This window comes from Notamacropus eugenii, chromosome 2 (genome assembly GCF_028372415.1).
Source record: "Notamacropus eugenii isolate mMacEug1 chromosome 2, mMacEug1.pri_v2, whole genome shotgun sequence".
NCBI lineage: Eukaryota > Metazoa > Chordata > Mammalia > Diprotodontia > Macropodidae > Notamacropus > Notamacropus eugenii.
The window spans coordinates 179,122,098-179,143,618 of NC_092873.1; the positions used below are offsets into that span (position 1 = coordinate 179,122,098).

General features: G+C 35.0%; 1 protein-coding gene and 1 pseudogene across 1 annotated transcript in view; one reads left to right on the forward strand and one right to left on the reverse strand.

Moving 5' to 3' along the window:
- GRIK2 (glutamate ionotropic receptor kainate type subunit 2) overlaps nt 1-21,521 on the forward strand; it is a 791,214-nt gene that overhangs the window by 403,525 nt on the left and 366,168 nt on the right. The gene's annotated exons all lie outside the window — the stretch shown is intronic.
- On the reverse strand, nt 19,655-20,661 carry LOC140523757 (glutathione S-transferase theta-2 pseudogene; annotated as a pseudogene).

Here is a 21,521-nt window from a genome sequence, read left to right on the forward strand (position 1 = left end):
TGTATTGCAATGAAGTTCTACCAGAAAAAATCTTTGCATACTGTGGTTGTTGCTGTGTACAGAGTTCTCCTGTTTCTGATCCTTTCTCTCAGCATCAGATCATGTAAGTCTTTCCAGGCTTTTCTGAAGTCTTCCTGGTCATCATTTCTTATAGCACAATAGTATTCCATTACATTCATATACCCTAATTTATTCAGCCATTCCCCAATTGGTAGGCATCCCCTTGATTTCCAGTTGTTAGTCACCACAAAGAGTGCTGCTATAAATATTTTTGTACATGTGGGACCCTTTCCCATTTTTATGTCTTCAGTGTTTTCAGTAGAAAGGGGTGTTGTATTTTGTCAAACATTTCTTTTGCATCTGTTGAGATAATCATGTTTCTGTTTGTTTTGTTGTGAATATGATCAATAATCCTGATAGTTTTCCTAATATTGAACCAGACCTGCATTCCTGGTATAAATCTCACTTGATCAAAGTATATTATTCTCATAAGTTGCTGTAATCTTTTTTGCTAATATCTTATTTAAAATTTTTGCGTATGTATTCATTAAGGAAATTGGTCTATAATTTTTTCTGTTTTGGCTCTTCCTGGACTAGGTATCAGCACCATATTTGTATCATAAAAAGAATTTGGTAGGAATCCTTTTTCGCCAATTTTTCCAAATAGTATGTGTAGCATTGGAATTAACTGTTCTTTAAATGTTTGATAAAATTCACTTGTAAATCCATCTGGCACTGGAGATTTTTTCCTAGGGAGTTCATTGATAGCTTCAATTTCTTTCTATGAGATGGGGTTATTTAAATGTTTTACTTCCTCTTCTGTTAATCTGGGCAATTTATATTTTTGTTAATATTCATCCATATTACTAAGATTGTCAAATTTATTGGCATACAATTAGCAAAATAATTTATAATTATTGTTTTAATTTAATGTAATTTAATTTCCTATTCATTGGATGTGAATTCACCTTTTCATTTTTGATACTGATAATTTGGTTTTCTTCTTTTTTAATTCAGATTGAGCAAAGGTTTACAATTTTATTGTATTTTTTATATAAACCACCTCTTAGTTTAATTTATTAGTTCAATAGCTTTCTTAATTTCAATTTTATTAATCTCTGCTTTGGATTTCAGTATTTCTAGTTTGATATTTAATTGGGGATTTTCAATTTGTTCTTTTTCTAGCTTTTTCAGTTGCATTCCCAATTCATTGATCTTCTCTTTCTCTATTTTATTCATGTAAGCATTTAGAGATACATAACTTCCCCTAAAAACTACTCTTACTTCATTCCATAGATTTTGGTATGTTGTCTAATTATTGTCATTGTGTTGGATGATGTTGTTGATTTTTTCCTCTGGTTTGTTCTTTGACCCTCTCATTCTTTAGGATTGCATTATTTAGTTTCTAATTAGTTTTTCATCTAGATTTCCATTTATTACATATAATTTTTATTGCAACATGATCTGAAAAGGAAGCATTTAATATTTCTGCCTTTCTGCATTTTTATGTCTAACACATGGTTGGTTTTTATGTAGGTGTCATAGATTACTGAGAAAAGGCTATATTCCTTTCTATCTCCATTCATTTTTCTCTAGAAGTCTACCATGTCTAACTTTTCAAAAATTCTATGTGATTAGATTTATCTAGTTCAGATAAGGGTCCCCCACTAGTATAGTTTTGCTGTTTATTTCTTCCTGTAATTCACTTAACTTCTCCTCTAAGAATATGGATGTTATACCACTTGGCTCATGTGTATTTAGTATTTATGTACTTCATTGTCTATGGTACCTTTTAGCAGGATGTAGTTTCCTTTTTTTAGTCTCTTTCTAATTAGACCTATTTTTGCTAAGATCAGTATTGTTGCCCTTGCTTTTTTTCACTTCAGCTGAAGCACAATAGATTCTACTCCAGGCTTTTACCTTTACTTTGTGTGTATCTTTCTGCTGCACATGTGTTTCTTGTAAACAACATATTGTAGGATTATGGTTTTTAATCCACTCTTCTGACCCTTTCTGTTTTATGGACAGTTCATCCCATTCCCATTCACAGTTATGGTTACTAACTCTGTATTTCTCTCCATCTGAGTTTTCACCCCATTTATACTTTTCTCTCTCCTTTCATCCTGTCCTTCTTCACGAGTCGTTTGCTTCTGATCACCACTTCCCTCAATTTGCCCTCTCTTCTATCAACTTCCTCTCCCTTTTTTCCCTTTCCCCTTTTATTTCTGTCCTTCCTTCTATCCATTCATCTCTCTCTTTTTCCCCTTTCCTCTACTATTTCCCTATAGGGTAAGACAAATTTCTCTACACAATTGAGTGTGTATAGAATTCTGTTTTTGAGCCAAATCTGATGAGAGTATGGTTCAAACAATGCTTACCCTCTCCCTTTTATCCCTCTACTCTAATATATCTTTTGTGTCTCTTCATGTGATATAATTTATCATATTCTGCCTCCCCTCTTCCTCTTCTTTCAGTACAATCCTTTTTTTCACACCTTAAATTTTTATAGCCTCACACCAAAGTCAACTTATATGTGCACCCTCTGTCTATTTATACTCCTTCTAACTGCCCTAATAGAGATACAGTTCTCAAGAGTATTATCTTCCTATAGGGATGTAACAATTTAATCTTGTTGAATAGCATGATTTATTTTCTTTCCTTTTTACCTTTTTATGCTTTTCTTTAATCTTGTATTTGAAGACTACATTTTCTGTTAAGCTCTGGTCTTTTCATCAGGAAAATTTGAACATCCCCTGAAATGTGAATCTTTTCCCATGAAAGATTATTCTCAGTTTTGCTGGGTAGTTCATTCTTGGTTGTAATCCAACCTCTTTTGTCTTCTGGAATATCATATTCAAAGCCCTCTTATTTGTCAGTGTAGAAGCTGCTAAGTCCTGTGTAAATCCTGACTGTGGCTCCTTGATATTTTAATTGTTTCTTTCTGGCTGCTTACAGTATTTTCTCCTTAAACTGATAATTCTGGAATTTGACTACAATCTTCCTTGGAGTTTTTGTTTTGCAGTCTCTTTCAGAAAGTGATTGGTGGATTCTTGAAGTGATTATTTTTACCCTCTGGTTCTCAGATACTAGGACAGTTTTCCTTGATAATTTCTTGAAAGATAGTCTCCAGGATCTTTTTTTATCATGACTTTAGGTAGTCTGCTAATTCTTAAATTATCTCTCCTGGATCTGTTTTCCAAGTCAGCTGTTTTTCATGTTTTCTTCTATTTTTTTCATTCTTTTGATTTGTTTGACTAATTTGTGATGTCTTATAGAGTCATTACCTCCCACTTGCCCAATTCTAATTTTAAGGAATTATTTTCTTCTTTTCCATTTGGCCAATTCTGGTTTTTAAATAGTTGTTTTCTTCAGTTGATTTTTCCTCCATTTGACCAGTTCTATTTTTTGAGGAGTTATTTCCTTCAGCCAGTTTTTGTGCTTCCTTTTCCAGCTTTCCTTTAAGCTGCTGACTTTTTTTCCCATAAGTCTCCTGCATAACTATCATTTGTTTTCCCAATTTTTCTTCTACCTCCTTTGATTTTAAAAATCCTTTTTGAGCTCTTCCAAGAAGACGTTTTGGGTGTGAGACCAATTTGTATTCCCCTTTGAGGCTTCACATGTAGGCACTTTGACATTGTTGTCCTCTTCTGAGTTTGTGTTTTGATCTTCTCTGTTACCATAGTAGCTTCCTATTTTCAGCCTCCTTTTTGTTTTTTTTCCCACATTCATTTTTGTAAAGTTAATATCTTCTTCTGGGGTGTAGGGGGCACTGTTCCAAGCTTCTTGCTCTGGATACCAGGGACCCAGTTACTAGCAGGGCTTCAGGTGCTTGCACCTTGCTCGTTGCACTGGGGTGGCCTGACCTAGTCACTCCTGTTGTGCCAGCGTTCTGGGGCTGGCAGTTTGCCTTCTGCTAGACAATTTAACCAATAAATTCTGTTGAATTTAGGTAATTATCAAAGATTGAAGTGTTATCTACAAATGCCAAAATATAACACTGTCATAAAAATTTAAGAATATAATTTTTGTTAGATGTATCCACCCCAAATACCCATAATCTCCAATCCATATGAAATAAAAAAGCTTTTAAGTTAAAGAGATACAATCAGAGAGATCAGTCATGTGACAGTAGGATGAGGTACAATTCATCCCTGCTCTCCTGTCTACTATTAATGTTGTTTGAACTGAGGATGTTTTCAGTGAGCCTACAGAGGATGAACTTATATCCTAATGCTTTTATTGACTACAGAAAAACCCCAGTTATTTTATTTGTTTGTGCATATGATACTGAAGAAAAAGAAATCGATTCATAAAATAAGAACTTGCCCAAGAACTATTTTTATCTGAAGCCAGAAGAAAAAGATTAGATTATTATTATCATTATTATATTATTTATATCATATTAAATATTATATTAATCATTATAATGTTAATAATGTTTAAATATAACTTTATGATTTAAAAAATACTTTCCTTACCCTGTGGGGCTCAGAGAGGTTATATGACTGACCCATATTCATAGTCTGTGTGTCAAGGGTGGAACTTAACTCTAAGTTTCTCTGGCTCCAAGTCTGTCTTTTTCCAAGGTTACATTAATTTTTTTTGTGAATGAGAGCACAACTAAGTCTGTGAATGCTTCTGGGAATCAGATAGGGGTTCAGATAACAGCTCTTTTACTTAATGCATTTGTGACCTTGGACATGGCACGTGATCACTCTGGGTATCGTTTTCCTCACCTGTGAATAAGAAAGTTCAATTAGATGATGAGTAAGGTCCTTTCTAGCTCTAAATCCTATGAATGAATAAATGAATGAATGTATCAGTCAATCAATTAATATGCATTTTTAAGTGACTACTAAGTGCCAGGTACTGTGCTAGGTACTATAGATATAAAGGCAAAATTGAAACAGTTTCTCTCCTCAAGTATCTATAAATATGCAATTTCTGTAAGTTTCCATATTTAAATCATTCAGCTAATTTATTCAGCAAATATTTTTGATTCTAGAAGCCACAAGAAATAAAAATATAAATAAAACATAGTTCTACCCTCCAAGGAATGTTTAGTTCAGGAATGAGGAAAAAATAAGTACACTAATAACTGTAGTATAACTATTGCATCATAAGATAAATACAAAGTTCTTCGTGGTGCATTCATACATAAGATCTGGAAATCATTTTCAGTTTTTGGTCTTTAGCCTATGGTGAGAATTGAACCTTTCAGCATACTCATTACATAGGGAAGTCCATAAAATGTTATGTTATGTTCATTCTCAAATCATATGACAGAAGTAGTAAAGGTAGAACTCTCTCCTTGGACAAAAGATGTGGGAACATCCCTATTGTTAGACAATACTTGTGATTTCTTGATTCTCCCTATTTTGAAGGTTAGGTCTAGTGATTTTGCATAAATACTTGAAACAAAGTTATGTTCTCATTTCTGACAGCTTCTCCCTTCTCCCCTTTCCCCTTTTCCCAGTCTTCTTTGCCTTCTTGCATAGTTATAACTTCAGAGAGCTGAATATATACTGCTTTTAAAATATGGGAAGATACAACTTAGCAGCTGGGAAGATTTTTCATGAGGTTGATAATTTACTGCATATATATGCTTTGCTCTTCTTTGTTAGAGAAAAGGCAAAATGATTGCATATTTTTCTCTGTGTGAGAGAGAAACATTTTTCTCTTCATCAGTAAAATAACTAGTAAATGTCTAACATAGCTGTAACAGATAATACAGTGGTAAGAATGACAGTGATAAAGTTTGGCTCCAATATATACTTGATGTATCTGGTTTTTTTTTCTTAAAGGTATAATCAATTCAACAAACACTTATTAAGTACCTACTATGTGAAAAATAATGTACATTATTATTTTTATTGTTCTTCAGTATTTTCACATTTCCAGTGTTATAGCTAGAAAATGTTAGTATCATTTCATAAAAAGTATTGATTTAAAAATAACATTACAGGATCATAGTTCTAGAGCTAGAAGGAACCTCAGACACCATCTAGTCATCTCATCTCATTTTACAGATGAGAAAACTGATACCCTTTTTGGGGTGGGGAAGTGATGGTAAATTGATTAATTGGAAAGAGTTCAGAAGAGATCAACCAGGGGCCTTGGGTCCGTGTCATATGTTGATTGATTGGAAGAACTAGGTGTTAGCCTGGAGAAAACTCAGAGATGTGATAACCAAATCTGAATGTTTAAAGAGCTGTCAAATGGAGAAGGAACAAGACTTGTTTCATTTCGTCCTAGAGGAAAAAATTAGCAACAATTGGTGGAAGTTGTGGTGGCAAATTTAGCTTTGATGTTGGGAGCAAGTCTATAACTGTGTAAGCAGTCCAAAAAGTAGAATGAGTTACCTAGAGAGAAGATTGATTCATCCTCCTTGAAAGTCTTTATGAAAGTTTGGATAGTCACTTATCATATATGTTATGGTGTGGATTTCTTTCACATATGTGTTGGACAGATTGCTGCTGAGATCCTTTTCAGCTCTCCATCTGTGATTTTGTCAGATGAATTGCCCAAGGTAACACAAGTGGCAAATGTCAGAGGCAGAATTTGAACACCCATCTGATGAGTCCAGAAACATTATAATTTCTACTGTATGCCCCATTCTCATCCTTATGTTATATTATGTTATATAAAATGACTTAATTGCACTTAAGTCAACAGAAAAAAATTGGAAAGTTTCCTACATTATTAAGATAAATACATTCTGTATTATAAATGACACTGTGGTCACATATTCAGTTTTCATTGAAATTTTTTTATATGTGTTTTTCATATGTGAAAATGAATAATGAAACTAGTTAAGTTTAAGCCTGAGCCAGTTAATGTAGACTATAGTAACTGGTTTTTTTTTCTTTTAAATTTGAGGATTTCTTTTTTTATTTACTGCCAGGTCTAGAGGCCTGAGGGCTACCCGAGTCTTACCTTACCTCTGTCACAGGTCTTCGGTTGGCCAAACCGGATAAACGTATGAGAGAAGAGACTTTCTGGAGTCGAACAAGGGTTAAGCTTTTATTCAGGGTCCTGGTTACAAGTGCAGGGGGAATTCTTCCTTAGGAGGGAGCGAGAAATCTCCCAAGGAGGCAAAGATCTTATAATAAGAGATTGGAAGCAGAAGTGTAAGTGGGGAGTGAGGGGGAGGGGAGAGCGAAGAGAGGAAAACCGGAGGCTTCTGTCCTGTAAGGACCCCTCCTGAGCTAAGAGCGCCTTCAGGCTTTCCTGATCCTAATTAAGCTCTCCGGCCGCATAGTTTGTACCTGAATACCATGCCTGTTAGATAACAATAGGTGTGCCCAGATCTGGGACAGTCTCGAGGGGGATGCTCCTCCCATCACGTTTCTCACGGGAAGAGGCGGAAATACACGAGATAGCTCGGTCTCACTCCTTGATTCCCTGCTGTTTCCTGGGGGGCCTCATGAGAACTCTAAGGTTTAGAAGTTCCCACCTTTACCCGCCCGAGACTGTCCACATGGAATTGAGCTTCCACCCCCAGCAATTTACTTTGTACTTGAAAATGAAACACACACACTCACATCCATATAGAGAGACAAAGGTAGGCACTGGATAATTATGGTTATTTTCTTTTCTTAGAAGGGTTGGAAAAATGGTCCTTATTTGTTGGATAAGCTCTTTTGCAAAGAACATCCATAGAAGACATTGAATCCTCATTAAAAGTGGCTACAATTGGTTGCCCTGTGCTTTTAATAGGAAGCCAAGAAATACTAGGTAAAAACATCTATGGATTCAGAAGATTAGACCAGTGATTGCCCAGAAATCAATAGAAACTACTAAAACTCTATCACTATCATCTAATGGGAGCATTTTTTAATGCTTACAAACCTCACAAATGCATAATGTCCTCATGAATTTGTTAGAGCTGAGCTTTGATAATAAACTTGTAATGTAGATATGCTGACAAACAGGGAATCAATCAAGTGTGACAGCACAAAGCATAAACATTCATAATTGCTTGTTTAGACAGCAACAGAATCAAAGGCAGTTACATTGATGGCTAAAGTATCTGGAAATAAAGAGAGGAATTGTTATTGATGAAATTTAAAACACACATAGAAGGTACCATATTGCCAAATATGCTACAGTAATGATTGCATGTTTGAACAATGAACAGAAAGAGATGCATAATTATGTAAGTGCTTATTTGATGTCCCACACCTGGTTCCTACTCTTTAGTACTGTCTGCCTTAACCATAAATTAACAGTGGGAAAAAAATGGGAGTTCATGAAGAAAATGTGTATCAGTTTTTGAAATGTAAATTGTAGACTTTTTTTATTTTATTTAAAGTTTCAGGAGGAAAAAGTTCACTCAGAAAGATAAGAGAGTAAATTATATTTGAGAGCTTTAAAAATTATTACAATTTTGGTAACTAGAATTCTGAAGCTCCTTGGATAGTAACTGCACGGCAGTATCAAATGAAAGTATTGTAGGTGTATCATTTTTCTTCTTGAGAAAATGTCTTCCCACTTATGTTATTAATAGCCAACTGTGCATTGCTAGATTGTTCCCTTGAAGATCTTAAAGCAAAACAAAATTGTTGGAACTTCTTTAGTTAAAATCTTAGGTTCTTTCATTTAAATTCTGATTTCTTTCACGGATGAAATTTTGTCTGTTTTATGGGAGGGGGGGATGAATTCATTGTTTTTCTAGAAAAAAGTTTCCTTGAACTAATGGTAAACATTTAATTCCCAATTAATTGATTTTTAATCTAATGATACGACATCCAAAAAGTAACTGAGTTGAAGATTTCATGAAAAAACCATATCCATTTAGATTTCAAATGCTGTGTGGAGACTTATAAATGTCTCTTGATTATTTAATTGGAGAAGAGAACTATATAGTCTATATACGGTATATACTGTGTAATTGATATAGAGTATATCCAGTATAATCCAGGAATAATGAAATTTTAAAAATATGATCTTTGGTGTGACTGTTCATTTTTTTTTTTTCTTATTTCAAATGCAGACATCCAGTAATGAAAATAAAATTGTAACGACCTGACTGGGGGAGGTGGGGAAAGCGGAACTTGATCATTTTTGCATCTTGCACCTTTCCCCCAAATTTCCTGTGGCCTAATTTTATTCCAGGGATAGGTGTGTTCACCTTTCAGTCACAGTGCCTTGGGGTTTATCTAGCCTCTCACCTTTTCCCCTTGTGTTTTCTGCCTTGCCAATGTACAGCTTCCCTGAGAGTGAAATGAAAGTAATTTAATAATATCAAAAAAGGTAAATTCCTTATAAATGTGTTGTACTAGAAGACAAATCCCATTTCTTTTTGGATTGGAGGCAGAAAGAGTAAAATTAAACAACTGTTATTAAAAACCTATCACGTAAAGAACAATGTAATAAATTTTGAGTGAGATATTAAAGATAATATACTATTCCTGCCCCTAATGGATCTAATGTTTGTGCAGGGTGGAAAGTCACATGCAAATAATTGAGAGATGAATATGTACTTATACTGTATAAAATGTGTTTATATATTTTAATACTTCAGAATTTCTTTTTTTCATTGTTGTGGATCAATGCAGATTATAACCCCTTTCCCCTACCACATACCATGACATGCCTTAGGAGATGTCTTTTTTTTCCAATTGAGAAATATATTTAAACAGATCAAATAAAACAGGTGCCTGCTTGTCTTTGTACTTAGAAGAATGTGTTGGGCTTCTTGGTAGTAAAGCATGGCTTATGATGGTGACACAGAACTCTGTGGGGCAGAGAGAATGTGATTTTGGAGTCATGAAATTACTTGACTGTAGGCCAGTAGTACTTGCTTATAGGAATTTCTTATACTTTATTGAAGTGTATGGAGTAGACCTGGGCACAATGATGGGCTCCCATATCTTGGTAGCAATGAGGGACAGCCTCAGCAGTGGTCAGGTCCCTGTACTCTCTGTACATATTATGGGTCCCACTCCTGGAATTGTAGCACAGCCAAATGCCAATGTTTTTCATCCTAAGAGGAGATTTTTCAAAGACCTGTATATATGTATCATCAAGCACCCCAGCATACGCAGGAGGGTCTGATGTACAGGTTCTTAGATCTGCTTTTCTAAAAGGAAAGCAACTTTTGAGGGGTCATCAATCTACTTTAATTAAGCACATATATCATTCAGTTAGTTCAGGGAAAAAAGTCAGTAACCTGAAATTCAGAGAAAATACAAACAGATAAATAAAGATCTACAGAACTTCCAAGTGTCAGACCATAAGCAATACATACATCACAGATCAATGGACAGATCCAACTGTCTGACCACTTGCACCCTCCACCAAAGTAAATCGCTGTTCTTTGGTTTCTTAGTATCTAGCCAGATGAATTTCTGTAGTTTCCCAGATATCATTATTTAATGGCCAGCCTTCAGGTGATAAACCTCTTTATACTAGTCTGAGAGTGTAGATATGTAGTCTGTTGGTGATCCTCTAGTCAAGGCTTTTCCAGTTTGGTAGAAGCTGGCAGATACTGAATTGTTGGCACAGCTTTTAAAAACCCCAACTCATCTAAAAGCCATAATAAGGTCTCTGCTGTCCATCATATTTGTCTTTAAATTGGGAAATCCACAGACTACGAGATTTAATACCAAGCAAATAGTGCTGAATCTGAAAAGAAAAGAAATTGAACTCGCAGTTGTCTTTTTTTTTTTTTAACCATTTAGGTCCTTGTGTTGAGGTAGATATAGGATGAATATCATCAATTGGTGGTGATACTATTGCTAATGGAAGTGGAATGCATTAAAAATCAGATCTTTTTGACAACCCTTTATTAACTATCAGCAATTAAATATATTAAGAACCCTTGTTGTGTGTACTCTTTCAACCACAGAACACTAAGGATGTATATATTATAATTACAATTATCTGTTCTTCTCATTGTCCTGCAGAGGAATGCACTGTAATTCTGGCAGACATGCTGCATAGTTGGCTTGCTTTCCTTGGACTGCAGATGTCTAATTGCAGGCAACCATTTCATTTCAAATGGCTCATTAAAGTAGAAGCCATTTAGAATCTGTAACATGGATCTGCATCCATGATTATGCATTTAATTAGAAAAGTGAGGTTTTTTTTTCTTTGTATGAAGGCTTTATAAAATATCCATTTCTTTATTCTGGCAGAATTGAAATAGCATGCTTAATGTATCGTGTGTGTGTGTGTGTGTGTGTGTGTGTGTGTGTGTGTGTGTGTGTAAAATTGATGATAAAATCATAGCATTTATTTATTAATCTTGATAAATTAGATATTACCTCTCTAGGATTTTTATTTGTTTGTTACATGTTTTTCTGTTTGAGCTGCATTTTACTTAAGTGATTTTATGAACATATTGAATTATCATTTGCTGATTACTATGCCAAGGTAGTAAAGAATTTCTTTACCACTTAGTTCACTGCATCTGGAGATTAGTTGGATAAAGTATATGATCTTTTCCATATACAAGAAATACTTCCAATGTGGCAGGGTGCCTTCATGCTGTTGCATGGGGACAATATGATATGAAAGGAATCACTCAAAAATGAAATGTGCACAGTTGGTAGTCTCATTACTTCCACCAGGGATTTTCTGATTCTGAAATCTACAAATACCATTCTAAGAGTAGAGACAATATGTTTGTCATAATTCTATAAAGACAGTGAATGACTCAGTGTATGAACTGCAATTAGTTGTTCATCTATTGAATGAAGGTTTTGGTAAATAATTGCAAATTATTTGCAAATTACCTTAGGTTTTTTAGATCAACAGAACTCTAAAAATGAAATGTCAAGATATTTCACACCAATAATAAAACAAAAGCTCAGCAGACTTTTGCCATGCTGTTAAAAATCAGTTGGGAATATAAAACACAGTGTTATTCATTCTATTACTTAATTAAAAAAAAAAAAACATTGAGGACAGAAGGTAGAGTGGGAAACTTAGTTTTATTGAAGACCTTGATTTTCGTTAAAGGAAAAGAACAACAGGGAAGGGCCACATAGAATTAAAAAAAAATAACGGTTCATGTTATTCATTATAAAAAAAGATAAGTATTGGTTGAGAGGGAAAAAAGGATGGGGGAAAGAAGAAATAGAAAAGAGAGTTGCTCAACAGATCTCAAACTATTAGTAAATTAGTCTATCTTGATATTTATTTGGGTAGAAGACTTTAAAAAATCTATTATTTTGAGGTCTTCATTATCTAACCACTATTTTGCAGCTCTTCAGCCACTCTTGGTGCAGATTTGGTGCTCTGAATGAGATAAGATAGAAGGAGTGAAAGAAGGGAAGTATAAGGAGTAGTCTCTTTTACTTGAATATAAAAGAATGGTGTTTATTTTATTTTTATTTTTTGCATCATGGATCTATTTGGTAGTGTGATAAAGCCTTAAAAATCCCTTCTTAGAATACTCTTTTTAACTGTATAAAAGATAAGTTATATAGGATTACAAAGTACAACAACAGTATTGCAAAACAATTACCTAAATATATAAAAATATCTTACACCAGGGTAGGAATCCCTAATATAGAATGATATAGAGGGGGAGCAGTATGATAGTCAGAAAGCACTTAGAGCAGTGAAGTACACATGGAAGGATAGGTACTTACTATTGTTAAGTTCAATTGAATTGAAGGTAGTGCCAGATTTTAAAGGTCCTTGAATTAAGGGCTTTTGATGGCAACAGAAACATTGGGAAGAGGAAAAAAAGTTTAATTTTCTTTGAAAAGTAACTGTGATCATGGCAATATTGTGTTATAGGTTATGTTGAATCCATTTGAGGGCTAGATTAGACCCTATTACAAATGGATAATTTAAATCCCAGTGCTGTTGTCAAAAGTTCATTTCACTTCTTTTACTGAAACAGACAAGAGGCAAACTAGGGAAGAATTACAAAGCAAAATTCAAGACAACGCTGTATAAACTGTACCCAGAAATGCTAAGAGACAAGGAGCAAAACCAGTTTTATACAATGGACCTGTTTGTGGTTAAGCACTATTATTCAGTAATCCACTCTGGAAGATATTTTCCACATATTTTGTTAGTAACTTTGACAGTAAGTGGCTGTCAAACCTCCATTAGCATAAAGAACAAAGCAGCTAAGAGTGGTTTCTAGTGATTGTCACAAAGAATGGGAGCCTGTAGAATCAAAAAATTATACTGATTTCTTCCATCTTTACACAACGTAAGAAGTGAACTATTCATCCAGAGTATTTCAAAATAAATAAATGTCTACAAAAACCTGTGATTTTTGCCACGTGGAGTAATCTGCTAAATTACTCTTTCTGATTTCTCAGATGCTACCATATTTTCAACTTGTACCCTATCCAAACTCCCTTTCCACAGCAAGTCTCAGTTTAATGTTCATTAGAATTGTTGTTATTCCATCATTTTTCAGTTGTGTCTGACACATTGTGCCCCCATTTGGTGTTTTCTTTGCAATGATACTAGAGTGGCTTGTCATTTCCTTCTCCAGTGGATTAAGACAAACAGAAGTTAAGTGACTGGTCCAGGATCACTCAGCTACTAAGTGTCTGAGGCTGGATTTGAACTCAGGTCTTTGCAACTCCAGGTCCATTGCTCTATACACTGAGCTACTTGGCTACCATAATCCATTATACCTCTATAGTATTTCTAGTTTCAATCCATTTCTATCTATTCACTCACCCTAATTCAAGCATTTATCTTTTTTTCTTTCACTGTGGCAGTAGCCTTTTTATGATATTCCTGACTGAAATATCTGCACTCTTCTATGATCTGTTGTCTATGCAACTACAAAAAAAGTTATTTCCATATCACTTCCATGTTCCTAATTTAGTAGCTCCTAATTGTTCCTGAGAATAAAATAACAAACTCCCATTTGGCATTTTAAGTCAATCTGACTCCAGCTTCCCTTTTCAGTTTTATTGTATATTCACATGTTCTGTATTATAAATCAAAGATCATTTATGAACACTATGTGCCAAACACCATGCTAAATAGTAGAGATACAAATGGAAAGGCAAAACAGTCCCTGGTTTCAATAAAGTCATACTCTAAATAGAAAACACATCCAAACATGCACACATGCACCATAGAAGAGAGTTCAGCTACAAAGCGTTTGGAAAGGGATAGATGGCACTGTCCAGGGTCTTGGAAGGTCTGATTTCAGTAACCATGGGCCTGAAAGGTGTAGCAGCAGAACATATAGTAAAGACCTGCAGGTAACCATTCTTGCTTGAAAGAAGCATTATAGTTGGTGACTTCCATTCCATATACACAACATTCTGTCTCCTAGTGCTAAACCTTTGCAAATTTCTCTTGTCTGCCTAGAATGCCCTTCTTTCTTGAGGCTACCTCTTAAAATGCTTATCTTCTTTCAGATTCAAACTTGATCACTTTCTGTGTAAGGTCCATCCAGTTCTGTACCTCTCAGTTATTACTCCCATCCCCCCAACTCCTGGTAAATTCACTTTTCTGTGTATGTTGTTTCATTCTGTTAGAGAATGTAGCTCCTTGAAGGCAGGAGATGTTTTATTTTTGCCATTGGATACTGGAAGTATTTACATTAAATGTAAATTAATTTCATTTAGTAATGTAATTTTAAATGTTTTCAAAGCCTTTACAAAATTATATTTTGTAAATATAAATTTAATTAAAATTATATCTAAAATTTGCGTGCCATATTAAATAGCAGCTTTCTGTTTATTTTATTTACATAGTCAAGATATTTTGTCTTTCATTCTTATAGCTATCAGATACTTTGAAGGGTCTACCTTATATCTCTGTGATGTTTGTCTTTCATTCTCCACCTTTCATTTCTCTCATTCAGCTACTATTTACATATTAATATGTTGAATTCCTCCCAAGTCAGAATATTAAATTTTGAGGGAATGCAGTTAATGTGCATATTCTGTGAACATCTCTGTATTTCTTTTCTCTTTACTGAAAGATGTCTTTTAAGAACATAAAGCATTTTGAAAAAGATGAAAAAAGTTGCCTAACCTTTGGAACATTCTTGAAGCTTAAATATTTAGAAATATTACTTACATATTTATCTTTCAGGATGATTTAATCTTTTTTCTATCAACTCTTCTTCTCCTCACCCTACTGTCTACAGCATCAACCCTTTAAGATTTGGGTTTGGGGAAAACCAATCCCATGATAGAGCATCAAAATTTAAAAAGAACAACTTTATTGTTACTCATAATGAAAATGCACATTTAGGTGATCTACTTTTAAAGTAGATGTATATCATTATTATTCAATAAACAGAACAAATGAAACATCTGTGTGTATGGTGTCTACTTGAAAAAGGGAAAAGAGAAGATAAGGAAAAGGGGGAAGAAGGGAAAGTAGGAGGGAGAGAAAATAAACAGAAAGGAAAGAATGAAAAGATAGGGAGGAAGATAGAAGGGAGGTAGAGAGAAGTGTAGTGATAATGCGCTTTGCAAAAAATATGAAAAAAAACAAGAAACTTTTACCTATTGTTCATTGTTTCCCTTGGAATGCCTTTATTCTCTGAAACTAACTTTTCCAAAAATAAATTTTAAAAATTGATTTTAAATTTAATAATATTAATCAAATCAATATTAAGTGTAAATCTAATAGGAATTTTAATATATGTCAGATGAATTTATGGTTTTGCACCTATAAACTTATTTCTATGAAATATTTATCCTTCAAAGAGAATAGTTAAGAATCTCAAATATGAAAATAGCTGAGCTCTAAAATCTCTTTAGTCCTTGAACTTTGGTAGAAAATATATTAATTTTAAAAATTTAGAAAATAATATTTTTAGTTTCCTTCATTTATAGTTTCTATTTGATAAAGTCAAAATATAATTTTTACATTTGGCTTGAGAACACTGCAAAAACAAAACAAAGATTATCAAGAAGGGTAAAAATCTGGTTTTATGATTCCCATTTTTGCTGTCAGAAGGAAAAAGGATATACCCGTCCTTCTTTATTCCCTGCTTTTCAAATAAGAGGCAGTGTGGAATAATGGATAAATGACTGTTTTGGGAGTAAGGAAGACTCCCAAGTCTTGGAACGTACTTTCTGATAATGGGGAAATCACTTCTTAGTGCCCCAGATTATTAAATCTCCAACACTGTAGATACCAAAAAGTTTCTGATCTGTATTAGTGGGGGAAATTTAAACATTAGTAGTTTATCATCCTGATGGGAATATAGGCTCACATCAATATGTGCCCATATACATGTACTAAATAATTTGCCCTTTCCCCACTGAGCCAGGCCTGTTACTTATTCCAAACCCAGCCTGGAGTCAGAAAGTTTAAAACTGATCTCATACACTTACTAGCTATGTGAACCTGGCTAAGTTTTTTACCTTAGTTTCCTCATCTGTAAAATGAGCTGGAGAAGGAAATAACAAACCACTCCAGTATCTTTGCCAAAAAAATTCCAAATGCACTCATGAAGAATCAGATACAACTGAAAACAACTGATAAACAAGTTTCCTGAGGAGGTTAAAGAGGTTCTTTCCTCTGCCATCAGCTCAAGCCCCTCACTAGCTGTATTTTTCTTATTTTAGGGACACTGTGACTACTCACCTCATTTCCATTTAGATATTTAACATCATACTTGCTCTTATAAAAGGATTTTTCAAAGATTAACCAGAACATATTTTCAAAGCTATGCCAAGCACAGAAGTACAAATATTTCCCCCTAAGACTCCAGCAGCACACTCCTGCCTTATAATACCTTGATTTCTGGGAAGAGGATAAAAATTAAGTTCACATTTTGTCTCAGTTCATACACAGCATTAGTCCCCCAAAATTTAGGTTCATAGATCAACTAGCACCCAGGATCTTTGTTATTCAGGGTTTTCCTGGTAATGTTAATGGGATTTATGCTAATGAAAGTTAAAGATCTTCCTGCCCCTTAATAGGCCTCAGGTAAAGCTCATTAAGGGAAACTTGATTAGGGAGGCTTATTTTGTAGGAAGGCCCACACTTTTGGTTAATTAGTGAGGCACTGGGTCACAAGAGTTGTGATGCTCTCTGGCTCTGAAAAGTGTATATATACTCTGAGGTTTACTCTTTGGAAGAAGATTCATGTGCTAGATGAGACTCTGTGTAGCCATTAAGGAGCCCCCAGGCTTTGAAAACCCATGGATTGGTGCTTCTCTCTCTGGTAACTATGTATGTAAGTAATGGTCAGACAGTTGGATATGTCTGTTGATCTGTGATGTATGTATTGCTTATGGTCAGATAGTTAGAAGCCCTGTCTGTTTGTCTTTATTTCTCTTTTTGTGAATGTGAAAAGAAGATTGTTGACCCCTCAAATGTTGCTTTCCTTTTAGAAAAGCAGGTCTAACAACCTGTGCTAGCAGGTCATCCTGAGTGTACATCAGGGTGCTTGCTGATACAGCTGGTTGTTGTGATAATTGGACCTCATGATCCCCAGGGCTTACTTTCTTCATCCAGAGTTAAAATTAGAGGCTGGAGAAAAATCTATTATTCTTCAGCTTAAATGGAAAAAAAATGTAGGGGTAGCAATCATGAATTCAGATAAAGCAAAAATATAAAGTTAAAAGTTAAAAGAGTTATAAGTTGGGTGATTGGAATTATATGTACTTATACTCTCCTACAAGACTGATTTCTTCAACTGTCTCTATTTTAAAAACTTTTTACAGTTCCAAGGTTATGGGTGTTTGACATGGCAGCATATTTTTTTATGATTTATTTTATTTTTTAAATTTATTTATTTTTAGTTTTTAACATTTATTTTTATAAGATTTTGAGTTCTACATCATCCCCCCTCCATCTTCCCCACCTCCCCCTTCCCCAATATGGTATGCAATCTGATATAGGTTATACCTGCACAATCATATTAAACATATTTCCACATTAGTCATGGTATAAAGAAGAACCAGAACCAAAGCAAAAAATCAAGACAAAAAACGAACAAAAAAGAAAGAAAATAGTGTGCTTTGACCTGCATTCAGACGCCATAATTCTTTCTCTGGTGTGGATAGCATTTTCCATCTTTAGTCTTCTGAGATTGTCTTAGGTTGTTGCGTTGCTGAGAAGAGCCAAGTCTATCAGATTTGTGATAGCAAATACTATCACGTAATATCGCTGGTACTGTGTAAAATGTTCTGGTTCTGCTCACTTTACTCAGCATCAGTTCATGTAAAGTTCTTTCCAGGTTTTTCTGAAATCTTCCAGTTTATAATTTCTTATGGAACAACAGTATTCCATTACATTCTTACATTCATATACCCCAATTTGGTCAGCCATTCCCCAATTGATGGGCATCCCTGTTTCCAGTTCTTTACTACCACAAAAAGAACTGCTATAAATGTTTTTATACATGTGGATCCTTTTCCCATTTCTCTCTTTTAGATATAGACCTAGTGATGGTATTGATGGATCAAAGGGTATGCACAGTTTTATAGCCCTTTGGGCATAGTTCCAATAGATACCATGGATACTGTATGGATGATTTACAGAAAGGAAAAGACAAGAATTGTACAGAATAAGATATTTTGGAAGGTTGTTATTTTCATTGTTTTATAAGGTCTGAGGCCATATCTTCTGCTTGGGCTTAATAATAAAGCAAAATCAGATGAAGAGATTGCATCTGCTACAAATAGATCGTGCCCACTATTCATGATTCAAGAAATGGAAGGAAGTATGTGGATAATGATTTTCCAATTTATATTATAGTAATTTATGTACAGTTTCTTCCGTGAATTATATTGTAAGCTCTCTGAGGAAAGAGTAATTTTTGTTTTGTCTATATTTGTCCACCATCTACATAGTGCCACACACAATGTAGGTACTTATAAATGTTTGTTGAACTAGTTTTAAGATCAGATGATTCAAGTAGAAACAGAGAAAACATGTTGTTTAGTCAAGAAGTGGCAGAAATATATGCTATGCCAAACTTATCTGCATGCTATCTGCAAACTTCACATATTTCATTGCCTGTCAGGAAAGATTTTCCTTAACAACAGTGACATTTCTTCCTCATTGTATAAAGACTTCCTTGTCAAAGACAGAAGTTTACACAGTGGGCAGGCACAAGGAGTCTTAGCTCCTTTTTTTTTTTTTTCATAGATGTTTATCATTCATTGAAAGACTTGCTATGAAATTGCCAATTAAGACAAGAGCCTGATATATTATTTACAAGATTAAATTATTTCTGGTTCTTGACTACTTATAAAATGCCACACTCGCAGAAGACAATGTTTAGAATATGTCAAGTCTCTCAACTAAATAGAACATTCGTGATTTCAAATGGTGATCACATGTTTATTGATTTAATTGTCTCATTCCTTCACAAGAACACACCAGCACTTTCAAAAGGTACCTAATTCCTCAGTGCAGGTATGTATGGAATTTTAATTTAAAATAATTCTATTTCATTTCAGTTGGTATCACAATTTATTTTTAAGGCTGCTATTATCACGATCCTAGGGATATTTTAGGTACTAAATTAGAGTGAAATAAGAGTCAGAAGATGTTAGATTTTTATTTTTCACCAATTTCACTTTGACAAGTCATTTTACTTGTCTGCCCTCATTTCATCATCTGTAAAATGGGGATATAATGCTGACTTTAGTTATATTTTGAGATTTCATTTAGTTATATTTTGAGATACTTTTTTTTTTTTGAATGAAAAAGCATTTATTTAGTTCTTATTATACATCAATCACTATGCCAAATGCTTGGCATACAAAAATAAGCAAAAAGACCATCTGAGCCATCAAAGAGCTCTTACATTTTATGGGGAGGGGGGAAGGAGACAACATAAAGGGGAGCAAGGTCATCAGAAGGGGGTGGAGGACATGGGCATGTAGTTTGGAAATAGAATGGAGCATTGGAGAAAGTTCTTCTGTCAGTCTGTTGTCCAAGGGCCAAGGTCCAGGATGTGGGGTGAGGAAGAGGAGGAAGAGGAAGGAGGATCATTGTTTGGAAATATCTTGTATTAGGGGATCTTTGAAATATGTAACATCATCCAATCCTTAATGGACGAGGGGATGTCCTTCAAAGTCGTGGGCTCTGCACAGAGTTTACGGAGGGCTTCCCGGGTCTCTTGGCATAGCTTCTCCCCCAAGATGGCCTCCACCCGCCCACGCCAAGCTGCCAGCTTGGGCCGTCCCTCGAAGACATCAAAACCAGCATAGAAAGCCTGCATCAGCTCCTCCAGTGCCATCAGATCAGCCACAGAGATCTGGTCACCAGTGAGGAAGGGCTTGTCCTGCAGGAAACTCTGCTCCAGATGTTGTAGGAGTTTTGTTATGAAGGCTCTGTTCTTGTCCACTTTCTCCTTGGGGACATGGACATCAATGAGAGGGCCCAGCACCTGAATCCATAGCACTGTGCCAAGTGTGCCTCGAATGGAATCACCATGCCAGTACAGGTATTCTTCAACCTGTGCCCGGGCCTGCAGGTCTGTAGGAAACCAGTGATCTGGGGTCTTATATTTCTGACTCAGGTAGTGCAGGATGGCCACACTTTCTGCCAAGGTGAAATCTCCATCTTTCATGGCTGGCAGTCTCTTCAGTCTGTTCACTTTGGCAAAATCATCAGTTAGGTGCTGCCCCTAGAACAGCTCCACGGTCTGCAACTCGAAGGGGATGCGATTAACCTTGGCGAAGAAGTAGAGGACGCGGCTGGGCTGGGAGATGAAGTCTAGGTAGAGTTTCAAGCTCATGGCTGCGGTGGCTGGAGGGGATCCGAAGGGTCCTGGTCCGATACTTTTTTTCTTTCTTGGAGGTGAGGGGAGTGCAAGTTGTTTGGTCATGAGAGAGCATCTGGCTATGAAAATTGTATGGATGCTATATATTATGCATGTTTTGAAGTAAGAATCCCCATAAATAATTGCCTTCTTGCCTTCTTTATTCTAGAGAAGCAGTATGCCAGAGGGCATGGAATGCTGACCTAAGCAACTAGAAGATACGAGTTCAAAACCTACCTCTGACATATTTTAATTGGTTTAACTTGGGCAACTTATTAAAGTTTTTGGTATTCTGGGAACTCTCTAAGACTAAAAATTTAAGAGAAGGTGCTGACTTGTACTGATATGTGGAATTTCCTTTTCTGGGAGTTTTTTAATATGCCAATATAATCACAAGTCTAGTCCCTGTAGTGTACTATTTTCCCTGTTCCCATTAAAGTAATTTGCAGTGATTCCAATAGTGAAAAGAAAAGTGGGTCTGATCAATTAATGCTTTTCTGAAGGGGAGATGTTTTAAAATTTGTGTATTATTATACTAGTGTATAAACTCGACAGAGACCATATTTAAACTTAGGATATTCCTAAAACCTACCACAGTTCTCTTTTAACTTTAGGTACCTATTAAGCGCTAATCTATGAAGTATTTTTGAATTAATAGATAGATGAATGAGCATAAAATCATACAGGCACTTTTTTGGGGGGGTTCTTTTGAAGGTGATGTCTGGAATGAACTACTTTAAATTTGTGAGTGTTAGCACTGCCTGAATAAATAAGGACAAGATAAAAATAAAATATGTGAAAATCACAAAGACAATATAACCATAGATTTTTGCCCTAT